Genomic DNA, 24,214 nt, shown 5'->3' with positions numbered 1-24,214 from the left:
CCAAATTTAAAATATATCCACCTAGGAAAAAATCCAATTAATGTGACTTTGTCACATAAATAAAAAGTTCTCCTTCAAGGATGACAGGACACAATCATTATAGCTCTCTTTCAGCCTTGCTGATTTGTCCAAAATGACAGCACCGACACACACATTATATTGACCTCAGCAACACTTAGCTTTTGTTTTTTTAAAACGATTTTTATTTATTTATTTGACACAGAGAGAGAGAGAGATCACAGGTAGGCAGAGCAGCAGGCAGAGAGAGATGGCGAAGCAGGCTCTCTGCTCTGAGCAGAGAGCCTGATGCAGGGCTCTATCCCAGCACCCTGAGATCATAACCTGAGCCAAAGGCAGAGGCTTAACCCACTGAGCCACCCAGGCACCCCAAAACTTAGCTTTTAGATGATACTTAAGATCTCCAATGCTTATGGAGCATTTAATAATATGAATTCTATTAATTATAGCCCTGCTTCCATGGTGAATTTTCTGCAGAATCTTTACAACCTGGCATCACCTAGGAAAAAAACTTTTATTAAGTTATGCTCCCAAGTAAGGATTCTACTATTGGCCTGAGCAACCTGAATCTTTGAAAATCAACGTAATGAGGTTGCAATCAAGATGAAGATAATCTAGAAAGAATAAAGGAGAAGAACTTTAGTTCCAGGGTAACAATGAAACCTTCCTGCAGCTGTCTGTAGCAGAGAATATATAGCTAGCTCTCCTAATCATAGATCAAGAAATTATGCCTCTTTGACAAATGCTTTGAAGGTAGAGAGGTAGATTTCCCTAACAACTTGATAAAGTACTTCCTATGCAGAGAAAATGCCTGTCCTAATTTAATGCAATCCTAGAAGATCAAGGTTATATTATACGGACAGACATCGCATGGTATCTAATCCAACTTCTATTTATGCTTTCATTTTTGTTCCATATTCAGGCTACATAATGACTTGGGCAATTCCAGAACACCTACAACGATAGGAAGATCACTATTCCCATATAGGTGAGCAGTTCTAATCATTATTTACATATGCATTTATGCAAACATTTATTAAACACTACTTTTGTTTTTTGAGTTTTTGAAGATTTATTTATTTATCTGAGAGAGTGAGAGTTCATGAACAGTGGGAGGGGCAGAGGAAGAGCAAGTAACAGAAACCTCAAGCAGACTCCCCTCTGAGCCCAGGACCTTGAGATCATTAACTGAACCGAAACCAAGAGTTGATCACCCAAACAATGGAGCCACCCAGGCACCCTTAAAATACTACTTTGGGACAAAAATTCTTCTGGACAGTTCAGTAGATACACATGAACACACGTTCAAAGAGACTATGTATTAGCACGAGCTGCACTATACCAGCAATTACAATAGCACATTCTCCCTTATGTTGAATTAAATTCTTTGCCTAAAACTTAATCACTATTCCTAGATGAACCTCTCAAGGACACACATTATATGTCTAACAATTTCCCACAGGTCAACTTCTTCAGCTCCCACAACTTTATCAGGCTTCTTTTCTGTTGGTTAACAATTCCCATTACAATTAATTTATTCTTTGATTCATTCATTCACTCAACAGTGTGTATTAATATGTGCCGAGTGCTGGAGACACAGCAGAAAAAAAAATTATTGTCCCTGTCTTGATGAAGTAGATGACCTACTCTTCTGAATATCTTATTATTTTTGAGTAAAAATTCCTCTGTAAATGTCTCTCTACTTACTATTGGAAATAACATCTAGTGTAAAAAGATGTATGGGACATAGCCCCTGCCGTCACAGACCACAGGTTTTGTAGAGCCAAGAATAGTTTTCTGTATCTTTGTTGGTATCATAAGTACCCAAAGAAATTGGTTATATGACAATATTTCTGATTGATGAATTTCCTTATAGCATCAGTCTTGCAGATATATGATATGTGATTACCATCAAATAGATGTAATTAACTTAACATTTTTAATAGAACACATACCAAATAATGTCAAAGACTGATTATAGATGCTGAAAATTTCTCCTGTGGTAAGTCAGCAAAATCCACTTACCAAACACAAAAAATTGATGCTTTATTCCTTTTTTTTTTTTTTTTAAGAACTCAAGATCTCTTTGTTTTCCTTTGTCTCTAATAGGATACTAAGGAGTGCAGGACAACAGGACAACCCCACGGCCACACCTTAAAACATGTTCTTCTCGTTGATGATGGCTGCGTGTCAGGTTACAGTATTTGTTGCTCCCATCCTACCCACCCATGCAACACATTGGTTTGCTGCTTTTTTTCTCCATTAGAGGCAGGCTTTTCAGGAGCCTCTTCAGTATATTAAATTTGAGGGGGAATTTTTGCTGGAAATTGCATTTTTTTTCTTTTTCTTTACTTCTTTTTCTTTGGTCAATCTTGTTCCCCCGCCCCCCTTTTCATGGACAGCATTCCTACCTTTCTTCATTAAGACTTCTGAAGCATGAAAGTTTCCCAAGCTTTTCTCTCTGTGCAGTATAATTACACAATTTTTTGTGACTATTCTCTCACAAGAATATTTTGATATAATATCTAAATAAAACAGAATTTTCAATCATCTCCTTAGCAGCTTATAAGCAAATAGGGCATCATTAATATTTTCATGAGTCTCACCTGATTGACACTCCCAAGGGGAGGAGGAGTCTTGGAAATTATTAGGGGGATGAGGTATCATTTACAAGACAGGACATATATGTTCGTAAACTTCTCAGAGATTTCTCTGTTCATACAAACGCTCTGTCAACCCAAAATTGCATCCGTGGTAAACCTCTCTCACATGGTCATGATTTTATTTTCTACAGAGCATTTTCTTTGATCTGAAATTGCCTTATGTACCGCTTTCCTGTTTATGTATTTATTTCCCCTATCAGAGTCCCAGTCCCACTCTTAACTAGAGAGTCAATTGTACAAGAACAGGCACCTGAGAGGGTGTTATTGGTCACGAATCTCCATCTGGCATAAAATTAGCAGGAAAAAATCACACACACACACACGCACACACGCACACACGCACACATGCACACATGCACACACACACACATTTAAAAATGAACCAGGGAAGATAGTCTCCCTCCCACTGGCTTATCCCATAAAGAACTGCCAATTGTTCTGAGCACAGTGCGCATCTTAGAATTCTGACTCTCCTTTCAACTAATAAATAGATATGTTGAGAACCAGGAGACTCCAGACCAAGATGGTGACTTACGAGACTCCTGAATTTCTCTCCTCCCACCAACACATCAAATATGCACCTATGCATGAAGTTATTTCCTTTGAGGGAAAATCCAGAAGTAGGTTGAATGAGTCTTATATATCATGAAAGAGATAATGCCCAAACAGAAACAAGTAGGTTAGGCTGAGACACATTCTCACCATAAGCCCCACAACTGGCACAGCCCCATAGAACCAGGAGGGAAAACCCAAGTCCCAGAATCTTGCTGAGGAGCAAAGGAGATGGACCAGATATCTAGCACCCCAACTGGTAAGGCTACCACCCAGTGGATGAGATCCCAGTTTATCTTTTTCTAACAGCCAATGAGACTTGCATTCATTAGTCTCTAAGAACTATAGCAAAAGGAAAAGCAGCTGTAAACAGGCCACATTCCCTATGGCTATTCCCCCCAAGGCTTCATGCCAAGAAAGCAGGATAAAAAGAGATTTCCCACTCTTTTCCTGAAAAAAGATTGACTACATGCTTTACCAACTACTGCCTCAGGATCTAACATCCAATTAGCATGCATCTCAGCACTAACACTGATCATCTCCGGAACCCCAAAGAGGAACCTTCCAGCATTTCCCTGAAAGGACTTTTCCACTCACATGATGGCCCAACTTTTAGAGCTGTCACCCAAGGGATGAGCCTCCTTACCTCTGATCACTTAGCTCTGATCAACAACAGCACTTGCAAACATGAGTCTCAGAGGACTATGGCAAACAGAGAAGTAGTTTTTAAATGGGTGCAATAAAAATTTCCATTCTTATTTACTCAAGCTCAGTATATAACCTCCACATAATAAAGAAGATTTATGACAAGGCACAGCTAATATTACACTTCATTGTGAAAAGCTAAAAATGTTTCTTTTAAGATCAGGGATAACACAAGGATACCTACTCTCATCACTTTTACTCGACAGAGTACTTGAAGTCCTTTCCAGCGCAAGTGGGCAAGGGGAAAAAATCTGAAAAGTATCCAATTCACAAAAGAAGAAGCAAAATTACCTCTGTTTATAGATGGCATGATTATTTACAATGAAAGCACTAAAGACTCCACCAAGATACTGTTTGAACTAGTAAAAACTCAGTAAAGTTTCACAGTACAAAATTATTATAAAAATAAATTGTATTTGGATCCACTAACAATGATCTATTGGAAAGAGAAATTAAGAAAGCAATTTCATATAAGGCAACAAAAATAATAAAATACTGAGAAATAAATTTAGTCAAGGAGGTGAAAGTTCTACTTGCTGAAAGGTATAAAACACTAATAAAAAGAAACAATGAAAAAGACACAAATACATAGAAAGATATTCTATGTAAAGAGATAGGAAGAATTACTATTTTTAAAATATGCCTGTTACCTAAAGTGGTAGATAAATTCAATACAATCAGTATCAAAATTCTAATTGCATTTTCACAGAAATAGAAGAAACAATTGTAAAATTTGTACAGAAGCATAAAAAAACAAACAAACAAACAAACAAAAATTTGAATAAACAAAGCACTCTGAAGAAAGAAAAACAAAACTGGAGGCGTAACTATTCCTGCTTTTAAACTACATTACAAATCTATAATAATCAAAACAGTATAGTATTGGCATTAAAAACAGACACACCAACCGGTGGAAAATAATTGAGACCCCAGAAATAAACCTATGCATGTACCTGATTAATTACTTTTGGACAAAGGAGCCAAGACTATACTGTGAAGAACAGGTAGTTTCTTCAACAAATGGTACTGGGACAACTGATATCTGCTTCCGTAAGAATGAACCTGAACCTCTGTCTCAACCTGAACAGATTAAAGATTTGAATGTAGGACCTGAGATCATAAGACTGTAAGAAAACAGAGCAGGGAGGCTCCTTGAAATTAACGTTGGCGCAGACTTTTTAGCTAAGACATCAAAAGCAAAGATAACACAAGCAAGAATAAATAAGTAGGACTACATCACTAAAAAGCTTCTGCCTAGCAGAGGAAACCATCAATGAAATAAAAAGCAGTTTGTGGAATGGGAGAAAATATTTGCAAGCCACATAGCTGATAAGGTGTTAATATCCAAAATATACAAGGAACTCATACAACTCAATAGCAAAAATTAACCCAATTAAAAAATTGGCAAAGGACCTGAATTGACATTTTTCCAAAGAAGATAAAAGAATAGCCAAAAAATACATAAATATGTGTTCAAAACCCTAATAATCAGGGAAATGCAAATCTAAACTACAATGACACACCACCTCCTGCCTATTAGGATATCTATTATCAAAAAGACAACGATAACAGGTGCTGGGGAGAATGTGGAGAAAGGTGAACCCATGCGTAATATATTGTTGGTGGGAAAGCAAACTGGCACAACTTCTATGGAAAACAGTATGGAGATTCTCCAAAAAATTCAAAACAGAGGTATAGTATGATTCAACAATCCTACCTCTGATTGTGTATCCAAAAGAAACACAATCACTATCTCAAAAAGGTATCTGCACTCCCACGTTTACTACAGCAATTGCTCTTATTCACAATAGCCAAGGTATAAAGGTATAAAAACAACCTAAGCATCAACAGATAAATGGATAAAGAAGAAGTGATACATACACACTATTGAATATTATTCAGCCTTTTAAAAGAGGGAACATCCACCATTTACAACAACATAGCTGAAACTAGAGAACCTTAAGCTAAGTGAAATAAGCCAGACAGGTAAAGAAAATACTGCATGATGTCACTCATATATATGAGAACCAACCAACCAACCAAACAAACAAACAAACAAACAAAAAACCCCAAAAAACAAAAAACAAAGGAAAAATGAACTCATAGAAACAGAGTAGAATGGAGGCTGGGGAGTGGGGAAAAGGGGCATAGGTTGGAAAAACAGACTTTCTCTTCTAAGATGAATAAAGTTTAAGGGTCTAATGGATAACATGGGGACCTGAACTGATAATACTATTTTGTATAATTGAAAAATAAAAACAAAAACAAACAAAAAACACACATGCAAACAAAAAAAAAGTTAAATGTATGGGGTGATGCATTAATTCACTCAATAGTAGAAATCCTTTCGTGATGTATTCATATACCAAATCATTATATTGTACACTCTGAATGTAAATTTCATGGACTGCGACAGCCTCAAAATGCTTGAGCTATTTACAATTGAACGTGAAATTAAGGTCTATGGAGAAAGGGAGAACTTTCTCAAGACCAGAACACCAATACTGAATATGTCAAGTGACCAGATAGCTGCCGATCTACAAGCAGTCATCAGTGAAGTTTGTAGGCGGACTGATGAGTTTGGGATCTTAGGTGATAGTGCTTCCCTGTGGAGCTCAGGGAGTCCAGTCTTGCTGCTAAAGATTGAGACATTATTTTCTAAAGAAGGAGAAAGCAAAGAAAGTAACAAAGTAACTGTCTAAAGGGTTGCGTTATAAAGTTATTTTTGGTGGGTTAAAAAGCAACAGTGAAAATATAAAATTAACAATTTTATTTATCCATTATACCTCAGTAAAGCTGAAAAGAGATGATAGATTGATAGATAAAAAGAAGATAGAAAAATCTGTCCACAAAATTACCACATTTAAGCTGTTTTCCACATGAAAATGTATAGTTTGTATTTCTGTATATTGTTTTATTTTGGGTAATTATATATTAGACACATGGATTTGGGATAAGGACAGAGAGGATATTTGAGCTATAATGAGTCTCTTTTTCACCATTTCAGACTTCAAAATAAATTGTAAATTACATTTCTAACAGTTTTTTTTGTACTTTAACTTAAAAAATAGACTAATCATTTAATTTATTTTTTTAAAGATTTAATTTATTTATTTGATAGAGAGAGATCACAAGTAGATGGAGAGGCAGGCAGAGAGAGGGAGAGAGAGAGAGATGGAAGCAGGCTCCCTGCTGAGCAGAGAGCCTGATGCGGGACTCGATCCCAGGACCCTGAGATCATGACCTGAGCCAAAGGCAGCGGTTTAACTCACTGAGCTACCCAGGTGCCCCTAATCATTTAATTTATTAAAACACTTTTTAAAAATGGCTTTGGTGATCATTTCTGATGCAGACACTAACTTTATTCTAATAGATGTTTTGAAAATTCTTATTTCCCCCAAGTATAAATAATCAAATCAAAACTGAAAAAAATTGACTGTATTTTATAGTCGGGGGTATCTTTACAATGGAGGATGGGTAACAGATATTTAGTAATATTTTATAAACACACAAGCAATTTATATTTTGTCAAGAAGGTTTGATGTGATCATGTCAAAATAGATTGCTTTTGTATGGAATAATATTCTACCACAATCTTAAAACACAAGAAATAACCATTAACATGAGATTGTGCTGAACATAGTTTTCCTCATCAAAAAGATTTTTTTAGGGGTGCCTGGGTGCTTCAATCATTAAGTGTCTGGTTTGGGTTCAGGTCATGATCTCAGGGTCCTGAGATGTAGCCCCACATCGGGGCCCCTTGCTTAGCGGGGAGACTGCTTCTTACTCTCCCACTCCCCCAGCTTGTGTTTCTTCTCTCGCAGTGTCTCTCTCTGTCAAATAAATGAAAACAAAATCTTTTTTAAAAAAGAAGATTTTTTTAATCCTAAAATTTGTATGGAATCAGAAGAGACCCCAAATCGCCAAGGAAATGTTGAAAAACAAAAATAAAACAGGGAGCATCACGTTACCTGATTTCAAGCTTTACTACAAAGCTGTGATCACCAAGACTGCATGGTACTGGCACAAAAACAGACACATAGACCAGTGGAACAGAGTAGAGAGCCCAGATATGGACCCTCAACTCTACGGGCAAATAATCTCCGACAAAACAGGAAAAAATATACAGTGGAAAAAAGACAGTCTCTTCAATAAAAGGTGCTGGGAAAACTGGGCAGCTATATGTAGAAGAATGAAACTCGACCATTCTCTTACACCGTACACAAAGATAATCTCAAAATGGATAAAAGACCTCAACGTGAGACCGGAATCCATCAGAATCCTAGACGAGAACATAGGCAGTAACCTCTTCGATATCAGCCACAGCAACTTCTTTCAAGATATGTCTCCAAAGGCAAAGGAAACAAGAGCGAAAATGAACTTTTTGGACTTCATCAAAATCAAAAGCTTCTGCACAGCAAAGGAAACAGTCAACAAAACAAAGAGGCAACTCGCGGAATGGGAGAAGATATTTACAAATGACAGTACAGACAAAAGGTTGATATCCAGGATCTATAATGAACTCCTCAAACTCACATACACAAAACAGACAATCATAAAAAAAAAATGGGCAGAGGATATGAACAGACACTTCTTCAATGAAGACATACAAATGGCTATCAGACACATGAAAAAATGTTCATCATCGCTAGCCATCAGGGACATTCAAATTAAAACCACATTGAAATACCATCTTACACCAGTTAGAATGACCAAAATTAGCAAGACAGGAAACAACATGTGTTGGAGGGGATGTGGAGAAAGGGGAACCCTCTTACACTGTTGGTGGGAATGCAAGTTGATGCAGCCTCTTTGGAGAACAGTGTGGAGATTCCTCAAGAAATTAAAAATAGAGCTTCCCTATGACCCTGCAATTGCACTACTAGGTATTTACCTCAAAAATACAGATGTAGTGCAAAGAAGGGCCATCTGTACCCCAATGTTTATAGCAGCAATGGCCACGGTCACCAAATTGTGGAAAGAACCAAGATGCCCTTCAACGGATGAATGGATAAGGAAGATGTGGTCCATATACACTATGGAGTATTATGCCTCCATCAGAAAGGACAAATACCCAACTTTTGTAGCAACATGGACAGGACTGGAAGAGATTATGCTGAGTGAAATAAGTCAAGCAGAGAAAGTCAATTATCATATGGTTTCACTTATTTGTGGAGCATAACATAGCATGGAGGACAAGGGGAGTTAGAGAGGAGAAGGGAGTTGGGGGAAATTGGAAGGGGAGGTGAATCATGAGAGACTATGGACTCTGAAAAACAATCTGAGGGGTTTGAAGAGGCGGGGGTGGGAGGTTGGGGTACCAGGTGGTGGGTATTAGAGAGGGCACGGATTGCATGGAGCACTGGGTGTGGTGCAAAAACAAATGAATACTGTTATGCTGAAAATAAATTTTAAAAAATCATTAAAAAATAAAATAAATTTAAAAAAGAAGATTTTTTTAAAAAAATAAATATATAATTATATCTCAGTCAAGACATTTCCCTTTCAGTATATTATTACCAGTGGTGCTGGTGCCAGTGTTTCTCCTACTGCCCATGGTAGTTTATTTTTGCCAGTTTGCAAGTACAAGTTTCTATGTACCCACTAGAAGACACAGGTCACTGTATTAAAACTTAGTTACATTGAGATGTAGGCATCTGTACCCCCTCTTATAAATGCTAATCTATCCAAAATAACACAATAAAAGGGAGAAAGAGCAAGAATTAGAACCCCAGCTATACGGGGATCATCAGGAGTAGAAAAACATGATCGTGGAGGCCCATGAGGAAAGAGAAACCATGAGATTGGAAAATGAAGAATGATTCCACCTAACTTGGGAACAAAACAAGTGATACCTGCGGAACCTGGGTGGCTTAGCCAGTTAAGCACCTGACTCTTGATTTCAGCTTCAGTCATGATCTCAGGGTCCTGGGATCAAGCCTAGAGTCAGGCTCTGAGCTTAGCTCAGAGTCAGCTTAAGGCTTGTCCTTCTCCCTCTCTCCTTGCTCCTCCCCCTGTTCATGTGCTCTCTCTCAAAGAAATAAACAAAATCTTCAAAAAACAAAAATCCCAAGTGATACTTGGACTACCGTGTTAAATTAATTAATTCATTCATGGGCCATTTCAAATTCTGTAAAGGAGTTGCGGCCCCATATCCTGGGGTTCGCTAACCGTTAGCATCCAAATAGGTCTGGCGAGATTTAATTTCACCCATTCATTTGGGCACTTATACTTATCCTCTTTCAAATATTTGAGGTCCTAGCAAGTGCCAGGCACTTGGGCACACTCTGCTCTGCCCTGGAGGAAAAGATCTCACCTCAGCAGGGGCAAGAGTGAAGCGAACAGATCCAGACAAACACAGAGCTCAGACCCATGTCTCCACACAGTACTGCAACATTTCTCCTGGGCATTAAAGGTCAGTTCAACAAAATCTAAATCTTGGAAAATATTTGTCTGTATCGTATATAACCTCTTGAAAAACTCAGTTCTCTCTCTTCCACACATTGTGACCACCAAGTGAATCATTTAGTCACAGGTTCACAAGATGCCTTCCTGATAACTTAAAATGATATTTCAAACATAAATTAGTCTCTCTCAATGCCCTTTCTCAACTAAAGAAGATTTACAGCATTAATTAAAAAGAAGAAAATCTATAGAAAACGTTTTTGTTTCTTTGTATTGATTTACCGGCTATTAAAATACTTTTTAACTTACTAAGAAATAAAAAACAATCCTAAAATAAAAAGGATTGATTTTTTTAAAAATTATAATAAAAATGGTTTCTTTTTTTCATTGTTTTGTTTCCTAATGTCCTTAAAGCTCTTCAGGTCAACCAAAGTTTACATAATGTGTTTCCTCAATTCTAAACCTGAACCTGTGAAACTCAGTTCACTATAAATCAGAGATTCAACTTCTTTCTCTTAAGGAGAAAAAAGGAAAAACAATGGGGGAAAATGTGCGGTGTCAAAGGATATTGTTACCATAGCACTTCTCCTGAGGAAAGGCCAAAAATGTGACAATTAGGTAAGCTTCCACACGACACAGCACAGCACCCTTAAACATATGCACGGTCAGGAGAATATATATCACATAAGCACAAGCTAGCCAATACTTTGGTTTCCTCTTTTACCTTCTGAAAATGAAACATGTCTGCATTCAAGAAGCAAAGGGGAGAAGTCACTTCTTGCATACGATTTCTCACCTTCCAGCATCTGCTTAGAAAGTCAGCTGTTTTCGTCTGTGTTCATACCTCCTCTCAACTATTTAGACATTTATTACTTTCTTCATAACCTTGAAGTTATGCCAAAAGAAAGAGAATAGCTAAGAAAGAAACCTAAACAAATTAAATAGAACCTATTCTTTGACATGCAAATGTGTTTTACTTTTGCCCCACTGCGGTCTTATGTTTCATTATTATTAAAAATGTCAAGGAATATTTTGCCTGCTGGGAGTGGAGGTTTTATTCCTATTTTTCAATCTTACTCAAAACCTCTTACTGCATAATTTATGAGGTACAGCAGCCTTTGGTTGTTGTTTTTGAAAATTACAAACTATGAACCCCATGGTGGCATTTTGCTAAATAGTTTTGTACGTATTGGCTTCTGAGCATTTATAGAATAAAAGTATAAAATGAGAAGCCTTTCTGGGTGATTATTCCCTTGTGCGCAACCTTCAGGAATGAAAATAATCTGTTCTTATTATTGTGGCAAGTGAGTCCCCCATTCTCAGTTCATGAACTTTTTTTTAATCTTAGGTAGCATAATCCTCAAACTACTTTATCCATCAGACTCTCTCTCTCTTTCCTCACTAACACCCCCTCACCCTACTTTGTTGAGAAACTATTGATCCGGGGTTACATGGTGAGAACCTACTTGCTGAACACTTGAGTGGTATATTAAAGCAACCTGTTTTCTCCCTGGCTTACCCTAGGGGTTCTGTGAGCTTAATGAACTTGCCGTGTGTGTTTGCAGTGTGCTAACGCTTCTGAAAAAATAATTTCCTTTGTAATAGGCCATATTTGAAGGGCATTCACGGGAGAAATGAAACAACATATTTGGGAAAACCAAGATAGTTGAGGACACGTGTTTACAAATAGATTTTTAAATAGTTGGTCTTTGTTCAGTAACTTTTTGGAAGAGTAGATTACTACAGTCAAATTTTTCCTGTCGGGATGGACAGAGTAGCTGTAAAGCTCTAAGGAAATAATAGATGTTTAGAGCAGGGCCTGGCCCATGGTGAGTGCTCAGCAAATGCTTGGTATGGGAAAATCATAAGCTAGGAAAAACACATTTATAGTATTGTACTGTATTTATCAAAACAACCTGTGTATAAGTGGACCTACACAGTTCAAACTGGTGTTGTCCCAGGGTCAACCGTAATTGGTATATTTATTTGCTCAGGGGGAAAAATATATATACATATATACAGATAGATATAGATATAGATATAGATATATTTGCAGAAACTAGTACATGGGGCTAGAGGAATAGATGTTATGTGGAATTTTAGGTAGGTATGAAAAAAACTAAAAAAAAATTTCCTAATAGCCCTCAGATGGCCCCAGAATTAATAACTAGGCCTTTTCAGTTATGTCTTCCTTGCTTCATCTAGCTCTAAGCACATGCTCTGTTTCTGATTTCACTCCTGCTCAGCCTTAGAGTAACACTGGCTGGTGCCATGATCCTGACAATCCAGGACGTGCATCTCCTTTACGGAAGAAGTGTAGCAAGGATCTTGTTTTGAAGCAGAAAATATGTCTGGACTTCTAGGCTGAAGTCCTCAGCAAAACTTCAGTTCAGACCTAATGCCCACCTCCCCTCACCTCCAACCTCAAGTGAGCCCTTGGAACATAGACAGAGCTTGGCTAGAAGCCTGAGAGGTTCCCTTCTCAGGTCCTAGTGGACATATTCCACCAGGGGATGCTCCTTGATGATGGGCTGACTCTGCTCTCCAGGAGCCAAAATGATCCCAAGATAAAGGCAGAGACAAAAGGGAAGTTAGAGTAATCCAGGCAAGAAATAGAGCAGGTGAAAAGCCCCTCAATGTGTGAGGAGGGGAGCATGGCATATTGGGAAAATAAATAGATGTAGCATCAACAAGTAGCAGTGATGAAAGTGGGAAGTGGGAAGTAACTCTGGCTGAAATGGTCAAAGAGATGCTGATGTCACTTACAGGATGATGAGTGATAAGGAGGGGCTTCTTCAGGGCACCCTGTGGAGGCTCACAGAGTCAGAGGAGCCTGCAGGACTTTGAGCTGAGAACGGGCGGCAGCAGCTGGAATCCTGAGTGGAGATAGCCTTTAACACTAGTCAATTTCTTTGAAATAGCAAAAATACAGCATTCAAAACAAGAACGTCAGAGGAATTCCTACTACATGAAACGAGGACCTTACACAGCACAGCCAAATAGGAGAGGATGGGGGGAAATTGAAGGGAGGAGAGAAAGACAAGCCAGTAAAGAAATACCCTTTTACAACCCCGACTCTGTTCAGGAAGACCCGTGGAAACAGGTTTTGATTAAGTGCAGTGGTCTTCTGCAGCAAAATGCATCATTGATCCCTACTAGTTAGAAGCTGATTTTCTCTAAACTACTGAATTTAAGCATAACAATTTTCAGTCTAAGGAGTTTGGGATGACTTTCTGAATGCCACATGGGACAGTCTTCGGTGATTTGGGGCCACACTGCAGATCATGTTCCACCTCCAAGCTATCCTAAACCACCCTGTCTCAGGCAGAGCCCAGCTTTCTGCTCACCTCCAGAGGGGGGCTGTGAAATTCTTCATAATGAAAACACAGTCCCAGAGTTCCCAGGTGGCTCAGCAGTTTACGTGTCCAACTTCAGTTCAGGTCGTGAGACTGAAGTCCTACAGTGAGCTCTGCACAGGGTGAAGACTGCTTAAGATTCTCTCTCTCTCTCCCTCTCCCTCTGACCCTCCCTGTTAGTGTGTGGGCTCTTTCTCTCTCCCTCTTTCTAAGAAAGAAAGAGAGAGAGAGAGAGAGAGAGAGAACAACATGAAGGAAGGAAGAAACAGAGTACCTCGAAGGTGAAGATGTCCTGATATTTACATGTCACCTGAGAGATAGGCCTACATGGACATCATGCGTGCATTCAGAAACAGCCAGGTCTGTATTATAGGAGTATGAAGATGCGAAGCTGCTGAAATTGAACGAGGGCTTTGGGCCAACTAGGAATTCTAATGTCAACAACATTTGTTGTAAACATTGTAAACATTACAACATTGTGTTGTAAAGTACAACAGAGTCTAAACCAGCAGCAGACCACAGACTGAATGCAGTCAAATGAAAATAGGACCAGAGGTGCATTTGCATATCTACTAGACTCTGTAGCTACAATTTCTCACTCAGAGAAAAGCCCCTATTAGCACTGGCATCCTGAAACACAAGGGTCCCTGACAAATGAGTCACAAAATTTCTTCCAGCAAGACACCAATGACTAAAGGCTGGAACAGAGGAAAATAATGAGCAAGTACAAGGTCAATCATTTATTATCAGTGAGATAGTCTTCTTAATTAAAGTGCTAAATGCCCATTATTAAATTTAAAAGGACTTTGTGTTGCTTCACTTGTATATTAATTTCATACATTTCACAGCAGGAACTCCATTAGTTTCTACTTCTATAGTTAATTTAAAAAAATAGATAATTAAATTAATTTTCAAAAAAAAAAGTCTGGGCAGATTTCTAATACGTTAATTTACAGAATGTTCTTCCTTATTCATTTTATTAATTTATTGTATGCTATTTTCATCTAAAGGCATTAACCAATGTCTCACATTTGTTTTTTGACTTTTTTTTTAAAGTTCTGCCTAGTGATAAACTGGGTATTTTTCTCTTAAATTAAGGTTAGATGAATGTCTAATTGCCCAACACGAAAATAAAAAACGCAGTGCATATCTGTGGAGATCAATCAGTAGCTCTTCTGTATCTTTATTAAAATAATGTTCAGGGGCACCTGGGTGACTCTGTTGGTTAAGCCACTGCCTTCAGCTCAGATCATGACCTGGAGTCCTGGGATTGAGTCCCAAATTGGGCTCCCTGCTCAGCAGAGAGTCTGATTCTCCCTCTGACCTTCCCCTTCTCATGTTCTCTCTTTCTCTTGCATTCTCTTTCTCTCAAATAAATAAATAAATAAACAAACAAAACAATGTTCAGATAACATTTTTAGCTTTCCAAACTACATATATACTCAAGACTAATTTGTTGCTTTTTTTCATGATATCAAATTATAAACAAAGCTTTCAAGGCTACTACTGGATGGTTTTCCTTTGACTTTATCAGTGAATTCTGTATCTCCCTAATGTCCCTGCTACCTCAGTTCTCTCTCCAAAACTGCATTTAAGAATAAGGAGAAGATCAAATCTCTTTAGCTTAACGGTAGTAGAAAGCAGAGGGCAGAGGGTCATTCCAACCCTGATAAGAAAAGGAGCTCCATTTTCAATGCTATTTTGTCTTGTAACAAATAAAAGAGATTATTTCACATGGCTAATACAATTATCATGTCCTCAAGATGCAAATGTGATATACTGTCAGGAATCACCTTAGCTTTCTTCCTGCTGAGAAGCCACAAGCTAATCTTTGGTGTTTCTTTTTTTGTTCCAAGTCAAACATAATATCAGGCCCCTTATTTTTGGGTAGTGTAAAAACAATCATGAGAACCAGCTTCCAATTCCTCAAGAAGGCAGATTAACTCAGCTTCCCAAGAACTTTTTCCCAGGATTTTCTCATGGCTACTAAGTATTATTTATAGTCCACCATTATTTTCTCAAATCTGTCTACATCTGCCCATTTTGCAGAAAGAAAGTAAATGGCAAGATATCTATATGCAGTGAAATGACAGAAATAAAACTTGAACAAGGATAAAAGAGTGAAGGGTGCTAGACAAGAAATCAGAAGCTTGACAAAAGCATAAACATGTAAGGATATAAGTTAGTAGCTTATCCCCACTTTTGGCTTCGATTTTTAGCTTGATTTCATAGAAAGTGTTAAGAATTAGTGAGAAATAATGAAGTCTGAATGTCTGTCACATATTAACCATGTGTCTTTAGGCAAGTAGTTTATGTTCTCTGAGATTCAGATTTTCCATTTATAGAAAGGACATATAAAAAGATTTCTTATAGGTCACCAGGGTGGCTCATTCATTTAAGCTTCTGACTTTTGATTTTGGCTTAGGTCATGATCTCAGGGTCATGAGATTGAGCCCCACATCTTCACTCATGGTTCTGTGCTCAGTGGGGTGTCTGCTCAAGATTTTCTTTCTCCTTCTCCTCTGCCCCTCTCCCTGCACTTTTCCTCTCTAAAATAAATAAATCATTTTTAAAAAGGTGTCTTATAAGATTATTGTGAAAATAAAGGTGAAGTGTAGAAAACATAGCCTGTTATATGCAGAAATCTTCCTGACTCTATTCTCTTTCAAGAATTATGTAGCCTCTTTGACATCAGCCACAGCAACTTCTTTCAAGATATGTCTCCAAAGGTAAAGGAAACAAAAGCGAAAATGAACTTTTGGGACTTTATCAAGATCAAAAGCTTCTGCACAGCAAATGAAACAGTCAACAAAACAAAGAGGCAACCCATGGAATACTTGCAAATAACACTACAGACTAAAGGCTGATATCCAAGATCTATAAAGAACTCCTCAAACTCAACACACACAAAACAGATAACCATGTCAAAAAATGGGCAGAAGACATGAACAGACACTTCTCCAAAGAAGACATACAAATGGCTAACAGTACATGAAAAAATGTTCATCATCATTAACCATCAGGGAGATTCAAATCAAAATCACATTAAGATACCACCTTACATCTGCTAGAATGGCCAAAATCAACAAGACAGTAAACAATATGTGTTGGAGAGGATGTGGAGAAAGGGGAACCCTCTTACACTGTTGATGGGAATGCAAGTTGTTGCAGTCCCTTTGGAAAACAGTGTGGAGATTCCTTAAGAAATTAAAAATAGGGGAGTGCCTGGGTGGCTCAGTGGGTTAAAGCCTCTGCCTTCGGCTCAGGTCATGATCCCAGGGTCCTGGGATCGAGCCCTGAGTTGGGCTCTCTGCTCAGTGGGGAACCTGCTTCCTCCTTTCTCTCTTTCTGCCTGCCTCTCTGCCTACTTGTGATTTCTGTCTGTCAAATAAATAAATAAATAAATAAAAATCTTTTTTAAAAAATTAAAAAAAAAAAGAAATTAAAAATAGAGACTCCCTATTACCCTGCAATTGCACTACCATGTATTTACACCCAAAATACAGATGTAGTGAAAAGAAGGGCCATCTGTACCCCAATGTTTATAGCAGCAATGGCCACAGCCACCAAACTGTGGGAAGAACCAAGATGCCCTTCAGTGGGCAAATGAATAAAGAAGATATGGTCCATATATTCAATGGAGAATTATGTCTCCATCAAAAAAGGTGAATACCCAAATTTTGTATCAACATGAACAGGACTGGAAGAGATTATACTGAGTGAAATAAGTCAAGCAGAGACTCAATTATCATATGCTTTCACTTACTTGTGGAACATAAGGAATAACATGGAAGACATTGGGAAATGGAGGGGAGAAGTGAGTTGGGAGAAATTGGAGGGGGAGACAAACCATGGGAGACTGTGGACTCTGAGAAACAAACTGAGGGTTTTGGGGTAGGGCTTGGGGAGGGTGGGGTGAGCCTGGTGGTGGGTATTAAGGAGGACATGTACTAGATGGAGCACTGGGTGTGGTGCATAAACAATGAATTTTGGAACACTGGAAAAAAAAATTTAAAAAGAGGTATGCATTGGCACATTTTCAAATGTAGCTCTTCACAAGTACCTTTGATGATGGTGGTGGTGGCCAGGGTGAAGTTTCTGATCTTTTTTTCTGAAACTTTGGGCAAAAGATTACTTGAAAAACAATTTACCTCCATTTCAGACCTTGTTCACTTGGAAACAATGTGTAGCCCATGTTCTGTTTGCTTCTCGGTAATAGTTGGTTTGTTGTCTAGATAACAGTATCAAGCTTTGTCAGGACCTGTGTGGAAGAAATTGTCCCTTCTGAATGGACAGTTGTCTTGCTTGAATCAAAGTAATAAATGACATATAGATGGACTATCTGGAGTGGTCTATCACTTTCATTATCTGAACATGACTCAATAATCTTCCCTGGTTTGCTAACACTACCATTCACCCCATCTCTCAAAAATAATAATATTTCACCCGCTCACAATAACATCTATTTTTTGGCCTTAAAGTAAATTTTATTACAGATATTTTTTAAATGGGTATTTTATTTTGTCCTTGCATTGTTCTTTAAAATCTCCATGCTGTACCATATCACACATCAAGCATCACAGAATTTATGGGGAAAAAGTAAAATTAGGGGCTCAAGACTCAAAAAGTTCATGATATATATATATATATATATATATATATATTTATTTAAGTAACACAGCTTTATATATATTAAGTTGTTACATAATGTTCCAATAAATGATGGTGCTTTAACTTAAAAATATCAGAAGTTCATTTGTGGCAGCAGACGCCTAAAGGGTACAGCTTATAAGTTATTATAACATAGTAGAAGTAGGCTTTTGTCTGAAATTAGATAAAAAGTTGTACCACTGGAGTGCATGGATGTAGCTTGTAACACACAGTGAACTTAGCTGGCTGGTTGATGTCTGAAATGTGTGATGTGTGTTTGTTTTTTGTATCCCTGAATAGCTCTGTTCAGCTGAGTGCAGTTCCCCAAGTTCACTTTGTATTTCACATGAGCAAACACAAACTGTGTGTATATTGATACCTAATATATCATGGTAGAAGAAATTCATGTTTTTAAAACATGAAATTATAGCAGAAATGACTGAATGTACTTTTTCCTCAGAACACCAACATATGCTATTTTGGACTGGGGGGAAAGGGCTGGCAAAACATTTTTAAGTGGGTTCTGTAGTTTTATGTAATTAACCAATACCTATTTTAAGAAAACCAGAATTCACTCCCTTTCAAGAAGTAGATGGGATTAATGATCCATTATTTCTATATTGGATTAAGTTTATTTTATGAGAAATAATCAGAGAATAGATACCAGATAAATCATAACACCCATCTTTGTTTGGTTTAAATCTTTTTATCTGAAGCAAATTTATTTTCCAAGTTCAAATTTATTCCTGATTATATAAAATTCATCCTATTTCCCAGAAGACACTCAGGTTACTGAAGTAAAGTGAAGTTTGATAGAAATGCATTGAGCATCTGGGGGAAAATAATCTGGGCATTACATAGCCATCAAAGAGTCAAGGTCAATTTAGTAGCCATGTGTTTAGAACCTTCTAGATGTGAGGAGAAAAATCTTAGAGAGGCCATTACTCTCTGGGACTCTGGTGATAACCCAGGTGTTCTCATCTGAAGGTCCTGCTCACAGACTCGTCTCAGAAATAAAGGGCTTGGGGCGCCTGGGTGGCTCAGTGGGTTAAGCCGCTGCCTTCGGCTCAGGTCATGATCTCAGGGTCCTGGGATCGAGTCCCACATCGGGCTCTCTGCTCAGCAGGGAGCCTGCTTCCTCCTCTCTCTATCTGCCTGCCTCTCTGCCTACTTGTGATCTCTCTCTGTCAAATAAATAAATAAAATCTTAAAAAAAAAAAAAAAAAGAAATAAAGGGCTTTTCATTGAACACCTGCTTTTTGTCTTCCCTCTGGGTAACAACCTTGTTCTCTTTTTTATTTATTGAGGTTTTTATTTTTTTTTTATTATAGTACTTTAAACACACTGTCAGAAATAGCAAATTGTACTGAAGGGTTTATCAGCTTCAATAGTGATAATGACAAGAGCAGAAGCATGACAAGAGCAGTGTGACTCCACCTCACCACCCCTGACCCCGGAAATAAAAATCTCCATTTCATCCTTCTCTCCAGTCCTTTGGGATGGAGGAGTGCTGCCATATTACCTGCTCTGAGAACACAGGAGAGGTATATACAAGACCCCAACCAGGTAAGTCACAGTCCAAACTCCCCTCCCACCATGGATCTTTAGATTTAAGGAACAGCTAGAAAAATATGAATCTGTAGAAATACCATGTTTCATTAATCTCATTCCCTTCACTTTAACTAGATATGTCTCTTTCTTACTAAATGGAGCTCTTAAATAAGTTGCATTCCTCCTTTTCTAAGTTAACTTTCTAAATTAGATTTCCCTCTTCATGAAAATGCTTACAAATTGGGCAGTTGGTTGAAGATTCTTTTCATGTACCTGACATCTTCCCAAACCTCAGGGAAAATAATGGATTTGGAGCATTGTTCTAGCCTCTGTGGCCAAGAATTACCATCACCTGTCTACTGCACCCAGCCCTCTACCTTAATTTTTCTTTGCTGTCAAAGACTAGCTTTCTCCAGATGTGTAAAACGTTGGGCTGGCAAGTCCTCTTAAGTGTTACAGTCTGTAGCTCCTTTCCAGAGACACTCAGATTTCAAGTTCTTTCCTGATTCCGTATCTCAAATGGTTAGAGAAAAGACTCATTAGCTATATTTGAATATTTTCATTTTCTAGGGCATTCAAAACACCAAAACACCACAAATTAGGTGGCTTAAAAAAATATAAAGATAATTGTCTCACAGTTCTTGAAGCTATGGGTTCAAGATCAAGGTATCATTGCGGTTGGTTCTTTCAAACAGAGTGAGGGTAGGATCTATTTGAGGCTTCTCTCTCCTTGTCTTGTAGGTGGCTGTCTTCTCCCTCTTTTCACACCACTCTCTGGGTCCTAATTTGCCCTTTCTATAAATTCATCAGCGGCAGTGGATTATGGGTCATCCTAATTAGCTCACATAACTGAATTAGCTCTGTGAAGACCCAGGTAAAGTCACGTTCAGAAGTACTGGGAGTTAGGACTTCAACATAGGGACTTTGGTGGGATACATTGCAACTCAAAATGTATATGCAGGAGTACCCATTCCACAACTCCCATGAGCATTGTTAGCTAACACCTCTAGCCCCCTACCCAGGGAAGTTGTTCCCAGTTAAACAGAAGCTGCCTTGCCTACAACATTACCCTCTACTACCAAAAGACCAGGTTACAGATAAATAAATAGTGGCTGACTTGAAGGTACGAAAGTCCAACCCTCTTGCCTCAGAATTTGACCATCGTGTGGTACAACGTAGTCTCTAGAATTCTCATGGGTTCTGGCTGTGCTTTAAAAGTCCCGTGCATCCAGTTCATCTTCTTTTCTCAACTGCAAACTCTTTCCATCTTTTATAATAATTATAAATTATATGATAATCATGATCAATAGCATTTTCATTAACATTTACCTTCATCAACCCATTAGATCTGGTAGCACAATGCTGGTACATTCTTGGTAAATACACATTTGGAAACAAATCTTGGTGATGTGACTGAGCAAGCACAGAAAGCATAATCGGTGAATGACAAGGTACTGACTTTCGCTGAGATGTAAATGGGCTCTTACCCACTGGATGTTATGCTAAAAAGTAGCATGAAGCTGGAAGGTGAAAAGTGAAGTCTTCATAATATGAAGGACAGTTTTTTGTTACCACAGAACAGTATATGTGATGAAACATAGACGAAGAATAAAATTATCCTATTCCTCCTCTGCTCTAACTAGAAAATGTCTTATAAGATAAAAAGTTCCTAGGGTTTGGGGAGATTTTTGTTTTGTTTTTAAGAAAACTTCATCTCCTTTCCACCTTTGTCAATTTAGGCATTGCAAGACTGGCCTACTAGTTCAGTAAGTGCAATGATGAGCATTTTTAATTTCTGAGAAGGAAAATTTATGAAATACATTTAAAAGCACAGTAACTACAATCTGTATTTAAGAAATGCTACATTCTATGGAGAAAACCTGTTTAAGTAAACTAATACTGAACATTTGTCATTACCATATTTACTGATAGTGTAAAAATAATATTCCCAGAGAGACTGAAGATAGCTTATTCTTTGAAGTGATCTAATTTTTTCCCTACATAGTTGTCTAAAGAATTGTTTCTTGGACTTAATCTTGACAACACTTTCTTACATTTGTGTTGGACTTTATAAATGAAAAGCACATTATCAGAGGACTCCTGGTTCTGGCTAAGATGGAATGGTTATCTCCCTTTAGCCTAACAAAAAAGTCCTGGAGATAAAAGAATGAGAAAGCACAGGAAGGCCCTTTCAAATGGAAAGAAAGTAAATTGTCCAAACACCTGAGACTTAACAGAACAACATAGTAATGAGTTTCCTGGGTTTTCTCATTGCCTCCCGTATTTCCTGAGTAAGCTATGGTGGAAGCCTCCAGCCCAGAACCGCTAATAGACATAGAAACACAAAATAGTAACATAAAAATTCCTCTAAGGAAAGTCTGTCTCCCCTAGCCAAAAGATCAGAAAAGGAGTGGCCTAAAAAAATAGTCATACCTAAACTACTCCAGCAAAACACCGACAGGAAGAGCATACATACATACTACATCTGAAGTTTGAGTGGAGCTGAGTGGGAAGTGACCTTCTACCCCTCTTTTAGAGAAACATCATAGGGAAGCAGGCAGTGGAGCTCCAATTCCTCCGCCCACTAGTGTCTGTAGGGCTGAATTGGGAGCTGATTTTCAGTCCTCTGCTCATTGAAACCAGATGGTACTCCAAATCCGATGCCCAAATAGGACAGAGTGAAAAGCTGATCTCCCTTATCCTTACAGTGGAAGTAGGGAATACTCTAATTCCCCTCCCAGAGTGGTATTCACCAGAAGTTATAAACTGAACATCTATCCTCAACCAGGTTTTAAATGGTCCTGGGTCATATGGTAGTTCTAATTTTAATTTTTTGGGAAAACTTCATACTGTTTTCTACAGTGACCACACCAGTTTACATTCTCACCAACAGCACACGAGGATTCCATTTTCTACAGATCCTGACCAACAACAGCTATTTATTGTCTTTTTTTTTTTCCAATTTATTTATTTTTAGAAAAACAGTATTCATTATTTTTTCACCACACCCAGTGCTCCATGCAAGCCGTACCCTCTATAATACCCACCACCTGGTACCCCAACCTCCCACCCCCTTTTGATTCTAGCCTTTTTGATGAGTGTAAGGTGATATAACTGTGTGGTTTTTTATTTGTATCTCTTGATCATCAGTGATACTATTCACATCTTCATGTATCAGTTGTCCAACAGTATGTCTTCTTTGGAAAAATATCTGTTCAGGTCCTCTGCCCATTTTTTCATCATATTATTTGTGATATTTTTGTTGTTTTAATTTCATTTTTGTTTTTTGTGGATTTTTTTTGTTTTGTTTTGAGTCATATGTTCTTTATGTATTTTGGATATTAACCCTTTATTGAATATATCATTTTCAAATATCTTCTCCTATTCAGTAGGTTGTCTTTTTATGTTATTGATGGTTACCTTCACTGTACAAATGCTTTTTATTCTGCTGTACTCTTAATAGTTTATTTTTAGTTTTGTTTCCCTTGTCTAAGGAGACACATCTAGAAAAATGTTACTAAGCCTGATGTTAAAAAGATGATTGCCTATGTTTTCTTTAAGGAGGCTTACAATTTTAGGTCTCATATTACACACTTTATTCAATTTTGAGATTATTTTTGTGTATAGTGTAAGAAAGTGGCCCAGTTTCATTCTTTTGTAACTGTCCAGCTTTCCCAGCACCATTTACTAAGAGATTGTCTTTTCCCAACTGTATATTCTTGCTACTTTTGTCCATTACATGACCAGATTAATTAACTATATAAGCGTGAGTTTATTTCTGGACTCTCTTTGTGTCAAATTTTGTGTCAGTGCTATACTGTTTTGATTACAACAGCTTTGTACCATATGTTGAAATCTGAGATTGTAATACATTCAGGTTTGGTTTAGTAATTCCACTATTGGGTTTTTACCAAAGAAATGAAAACTGATTTTAAGATATATGCATCCTATGTTTATAGCAGTATTATTTATCATAGTCAAGATATGGAAGTAACCTAAATGTCCATCTTTAGATAAATGGGTAAAAAAGATGTACACACACACACACACACACACACACGTACACACAGTGGACTATTACTCAGCCATAAAAAAGAACAAGATCTTTCTCATTTATAACAACATGGATGGACTTGGAAGCTTTATGCTAAGTGAAATAAGTCAGAGAGAGAAGGACAAACACTGTAGAATTTCACTTATATGTGGTATCTGAAACAAAACAAAACCAACCAACCAACCAAAACACAGACTCTTAAATAAAGATAAGAAACTGGTGGTTACCAGAGGGGAGGTAAGTGGGGAAAATGGGTAAAA

This window comes from Neovison vison, chromosome 2 (assembly GCF_020171115.1).
Source record: "Neovison vison isolate M4711 chromosome 2, ASM_NN_V1, whole genome shotgun sequence".
In the NCBI taxonomy this organism is placed as follows: Eukaryota; Metazoa; Chordata; class Mammalia; order Carnivora; family Mustelidae; genus Neogale; species Neogale vison.
The sequence above is the reverse complement of the archived record's forward strand: the minus strand, read 5'-3'. Positions refer to the sequence as shown.